Source organism: Leptonychotes weddellii, chromosome 3 (genome assembly GCF_054177405.1).
Source record: "Leptonychotes weddellii isolate Sample4059 chromosome 3, ASM5417740v2, whole genome shotgun sequence".
NCBI classification, from domain to species: Eukaryota; Metazoa; Chordata; class Mammalia; order Carnivora; family Phocidae; genus Leptonychotes; species Leptonychotes weddellii.
In genome coordinates, this window is record NC_138371.1 from 9,353,063 (window position 1) to 9,359,119 (window position 6,057).

Genomic DNA, 6,057 nt, shown 5'->3' on the forward strand with positions numbered 1-6,057 from the left:
CTTTTTTTAAAAAGACTGTCTTTTCCCCATTGTATATTCTTGCCTCTTTTGTCATAAAATAATTGGCCATAGAATCATGGGTTTATTTTTGGGCTTTCTATTCCATTCCTTTGATCTATGTGTCTATTTTTGTGCCAGTACCAGACTGTTTTGATTACTACAGCTTTGTAGTATATTTTGAAATCTGGAATTATCGTACCTCTAGTTTTGTTCTTTTTCAAGATTACTTTGGCTATTTGGAGTCTTGTGGTAGACACAAATTTTAGTATTATTTGTTCTAGTTTTGTGAAAAATGTTGTTGGTATTTTGATAGGGATTGCATTGAATCTGTAGGTTGCTTTGGGTAGAATGGACATTTTAACAGTATGAGTTCTTCCAATCCATGAGCATAGGATCTCTTTCCATTTGTTTGTGTCATTTTCATTTTCTTTCATCATTGTTTTATAGTTTTCAGAGTACAGGTTTTTCCACCTCTTTGGTTAAGTTTATTCCTGAGTATTTTGTTCTTTCTGGTGCAATAGAACGGCTTAAATAAAAAAAAGATAAAAAATAACAAGTGTTGGCAAGGATGTGTATAAAAAGAAACCCTCATGCTCTGTTGGTGGGAATGTAAACTGGTGCAACCATTCTGAAAAACAGTATGGAGGCTCCTCAAAAAAACCAAAAATAGAAATACCATATGATCCAATAATTCTACTATTGGGTATTTACCCATAGAAAATGAAAACAGTAATTCAAAAAGATATATGCACTCCTATGTTTATTGCAACATTATTTACAATAGCCAAGATATGGAAACAACCCAAGTGTCCATCATCAATAGACAATGGATAAGAAAAATGTGGGGGGCACCTGGGTAGCTCAGTCAGTTCAGTGTCTGACTCTTGGTTTCAGCTCAGGTCATGATCTTGAGGTCATGGGATTGAGCCCCATGTCAGGCTCTGCACTCAGAGGGGAGACTAATTCTCTCTATTCCTTCCCCTCTGTCCCTCCCCCCACTCTCTCTCTCTCTAAAATAAATAAAATAAATCTTGTAAAAAAAAAAAGGAAAAATGTGGTACGTATGTATATATACATACATATATACAATGGAATATTCTGCAACCATATAAAAAGGATGAGATCATGCCATTTGAGGCAACATGGGTGGACCTAGAGGATATTATGCTAAGTGAAATAAGTCAGACTGAGAAAAACAAATGCCATATGATTTCACTCATAAGTGGAATCTAAAAAAACAAAGCAAAATAAAACAAATGAATAAACATACAAAAAGCAGAATCAGACCTATAGATACAGAGAACAAACTGATGGTTGCTAGAGGAGAGGGGTTGGGGGTTGGGCAAAATGGGTCAAAGGAGTGGGTGATACAGGCCTCTAGCTAAGGAATGAATAAGTCACAGGAATAAAAGGCACAGCATAGGGAATATAGTCAATGATGTTTAATAGTGATGTATAGGGACAAATGGTAACTACACTAGTGGAAAATATAGCATAATGTCTAAAACAGTTGCATCACTATGTTGTACACCAGAAACTAATGTAACATCGGGTGTCAATTACACTCAAATTAAAAAAAAAAAAAGAAATCATTTGAAAAATGAAATATTAAAAAAGACCTACAATGTGGAAACCCCAATTTTTAAAAATTATTAAAATCAATACACATAAAACCATTCTGTCAGGTTGTTTTGGAAGTTCCTAAATGCTTACTTTTAATTGCTGCCTTTTTCTCCTTACTGCCCTGGAAGAAATGTAGGGGGACTGGCCTGGTCTAAGGGTCACCTTTTATTTTTATTTTTAAATATTTATTTATTTATTTATTTGAGAGAGAGAGAGAGTATAAGAGGGGGGAGGGCCAGAGGGAGAAGCAGACTCCCTGGTGAGCAGGGGGCCCGATGCGGGACTCGATCCTGTGACTCCAGAATCATGACCTGGGCCGAAAGCAGTCACTTAACCAACTGAGCCACCCAGGCACCCCAAGGGTCACCATTTAAATAGCACTGCTGTAAGGGATCTGAGTTTGAACCGTAAAGTCAATTTAGAATTCCTATGGCAAGCCTTTGCCTACACATATCTAGATGAGCACACAATCAACCATATCCTTTAAGCAATGATCACCGACTTTCATTTTTATCTGGAAGTGTCTATCATGTGCCACATCTGGCTTTAGAAATCTACTTTGTAAGAATGTCAGCCACAGGCTTCTATTTTTAAGATCGTTATAAATAGACAACAGTATAAGGCCATGCGATCTATTCTGACCTTAGAAGTAATTACAGAAATTAGGATGCAGAAACATTTAATTGGAGCTTTGTTCCTGTGTTCTCTTTCATTGTATATAGAAGCAACTTCAATTGGGCCAAAGGTTCTTGCTTAATTAGTTGGTATACAGACAGGATAGAATAATAACTCAAAGTTTTTCAAAATTGCAAAGTAACACAATAGCAGTCTCATAACTGTGAAAATTTATCAGTCCCTGTTCTTATATTCAGAGTTAATATGGGAACTTTCTTCATGGTTAACCAGCAACGACATTATTAAAGTGAGGTGAAAAATAACCCCCCCCAAAATCCTTAACAAGAGTCTCTTGACTTAAAATTAGTTTTTTTTTTAAAATTTCAGTTTTTGTATTTTAATGAAATGTTGAAACATGGAGAGGTTTGAATTTTTTTTTAAAGTAATGAATGTTAGAAAAGAAGGAGAAAAGTGAGCTTAAATATTCAGCAATTGCTTTGTTTCTTTTATTTGAACAAGAACATATTAACTTGGCTTCTTCTGAAGGGATATTGTGGGAAAATAGAATTTCTGATGCTTGGAAGAGCATTAAACTCTTCCTATTTTGCAGACCTTGTGGTTTCTTCCATGACACCCACATCTACAAATGTCCTTCCTCCCAAATAAGTCATTTTCTTACTTGTCACTAAGAAACCAATTCCTTCAGAAAGATTAGTTATTCAGCAAATCAGACTGATACTCAAATAGCGTCATTAGGAATTCCTTAATACGGAAGTAAACATTATCTTAACTCCTTAAGGAAGAGCAAATATTTTAGACACTTGTTCAGAGACAATGACTATAATGTGTGTTAATGTTTTACTCCAAATATTGCAGTTATTCCTGTTAGAAAGTAAAAATCTTGAAGCCGGGGCAAGTAATTGGTGCTGCCTGCCTTCCCCAGCAGCACCCAGCTGTAGGTGTGAAAGACCTGGAAGCTGTAGGTTTACGTCTTCCAGGTACTCAGTCAAACTGGTTTGATCAAAACTGCCAGTATATTCTGAAGCTCACTGTTACCGGTGCATAGAAATTGGGATAAGCCTGGCATATGGTGTGCTTTATCTCTCATAGGTCATTTTTACTTGAATGTCTCATTTATTTCAAACCCAACACATTAGGGGAAAAAAAATGTTGCCCTCCATAGTCCCTGCATCAGAACCTCTGTCAACAGTCCCCATATTCATCTAGTGAAGATTTTCCTAGAAACTCAGTTACTCAAGTCTTACTATTGGCCTTTCCCCAACTCCAGTGCAACCTGACACTGACTCCCATTAATTCTCTTTCCTTTGTTTTTGCCATCTATTCCATTTTCCCTTTACTTGCAGCTTTTCTTCTTTGTGTCTCTCCTGGATTCCCTTCAAAACATACCTCCTGGACTCACTACCCTTAAAATCAATTGTTACATCATGGCCAGATCAATCTCTCATTTAGATTCCAATTTGGCCATGTTACCATTGCAAAATTCTTCACTGTTACCTCCCACAATTGTTAACTTCAGGGTGAAATCAAATGCCCTTAATAGAGAATAGGAGAATTTTCTTTCTAGGAACCATGGTTTCTGGTTCTGCCTGTAGTAGGGACTCTCCTAACCATCCCTTATTTAACTAATTCACTGCATTAACCCAATTAATAATTGAATATTCAATTGTTCAATTAATATTCCCTGCATAAACCCATAGTCAAGAAAAAGGCCTTTCTCTTAGAGCCAAAGACTGGTGAATGAATAAACTTATGTAACTTAAGAAAAATTGAAATCCTGAATGGATGTTTCATATTCTTTTCTGATTGACTAACTAGCCCATGACCCTGGTTGTCTCACATGAGGAGGTTTCTAATGCATATTTAGTTTTGCTAATTTATTCTATGCTCATCCTTTAGTACATACTCTTTGCAGAAGAATATTCATCTTCCATCTGTCTGTCCTTCCCCTTGTTCTCTCCTCTTCGTTCTTCATTCTCTTCTCCCAGAGAGACCAGTCGGTTCATCAAATTATGTCCCCTTACTGTTTATTAGAAGACGAGTCTACAGATTCTTATTTGAGAAACATTTTCAAAGCAAACAAGTAGATTCTAAATGTTTATCCTGCCTTTCTAGATTAATCCATCTTCCCTACCAAGTCTATAACCACATGCCCAGTCAAGTTTGGTAGGAGAGACAAGCCAGTACATATTTCACCTTAATACTCCAAAGTAGCCAAGAGGACATCTCTAATGGAAAGTCTCAGGGGCTTCTGAAGGGCAAACAATTAACTTTGTACTGAGCCAGCATTGCGAATTGTGGATGATAGAGTCAGAACACTCACAAAAGACCTTATAGTCATCTATGTCAAGCCACTTGGATTATAATCTCCAAAATCCACTCTTCAGACTATACCAGAATATCCTCAGGGATGGTAAATTACTTTATCCTAAAAATAATTCTCAGTTGTAGCTTTTAAAAATCCCCCAAACCTTTTGTTCCTTTGGGGAATTAAATATGAAACCATTACACTGAAATTATAGCTTATCCTACTATCAGTCTTACTATTTGCTGGACATTGGCATAAAAGCTTTACATAAATTAACTTTTTTCAACAACAACACTTGATAAGGCATAAGTAAACACAAAATAAAATAAAACACTAACTCTAACTTTACTCTCTGATCCGCTGGAAGGCATACTGTGTAAGTCCCACATATTTTTATGCCACTCTTAGAGAATGCAAAGTTCTCTAGTAAGTTTTAGTTCCAGAGATAGTCTCAACTTAGTAATTAAAATGCTCATCCCTGTTTATAATGGTCATAGTCCATTTGGGCTGCTATAATGGAGCACCATACCCTGGGTGGCTTATAAACAACAGAAATTTAGTTCTGAAGGATGGGAAATCCAAGATCAAGGTCTGGTGAAGGCCCACCTTTTGGTTCATAGATGGCCATCTTTTGACTGTGTCCTCATATGGAAGAAGGGGCAAAGAAGCTCTTGCAGTCTTTTTTGTAATGGCACAAATGCCATTCATGGTGGCTCCATTCTCATGACTTAATTGCCCCCCCAAAACTCCTACCTTCTAATACCATCACATTGGGGGTTATGTTTCAACATATAAATTTGGGAAGACACAAACATTCAATCTATAGCAATAATTAAAACACTTAATTTCATTTAGAGTAAACCACCCCCTTTCATTAGCTTTAGTCTGAGAAGCCCACATAGGTACAGATGGTTTGACCAGCCTCTTCTCTTTTTCTCACCTAACATTCCCCTTCCCTCCCTCTTCCCTCTCTCCTCTGCTCTTCTTAGCTATATAGCTGGAATTTTTTTTAGCCCTACAGTAGAGTAAGTGTGGCATAAGGAGAAGGAGGACAGTTACAAGCAAGGCAGAATATTTCTCATCTGTGCAGTATAACCATGAACTGGAATTAGTGTTCTCTGAGCAGGAAGAGTTTCTGGTCAGAGTCTACTTTAAATTCATCCTTTTTTTTTTTTTTTTTTGTATTTTATTTTATTTATTTATTTTTTTTCTTGCAGAAGCTAGGCCCTCATTCTGAGGGTTAGCATTCTTTTTTTTTTTTTATTATGTTACGTTAATCACCATACATTACATCATTAGTTTTTGATGTAGTGATCCATGACTCATTGTTTGCGTATAACACCCAGTGCTCCATTCAGTATGTGCCCTCTTTAATACCCATCACTGGGCTAACCCATCCCCCCACCCCCCTCCCCTCTAGAACCCTCAGTTTGTTTTTCAGAGCCCATAGTCTCTCATGGTTCATCTCCCCCTCCGATTCCCCCCCCCCTTTA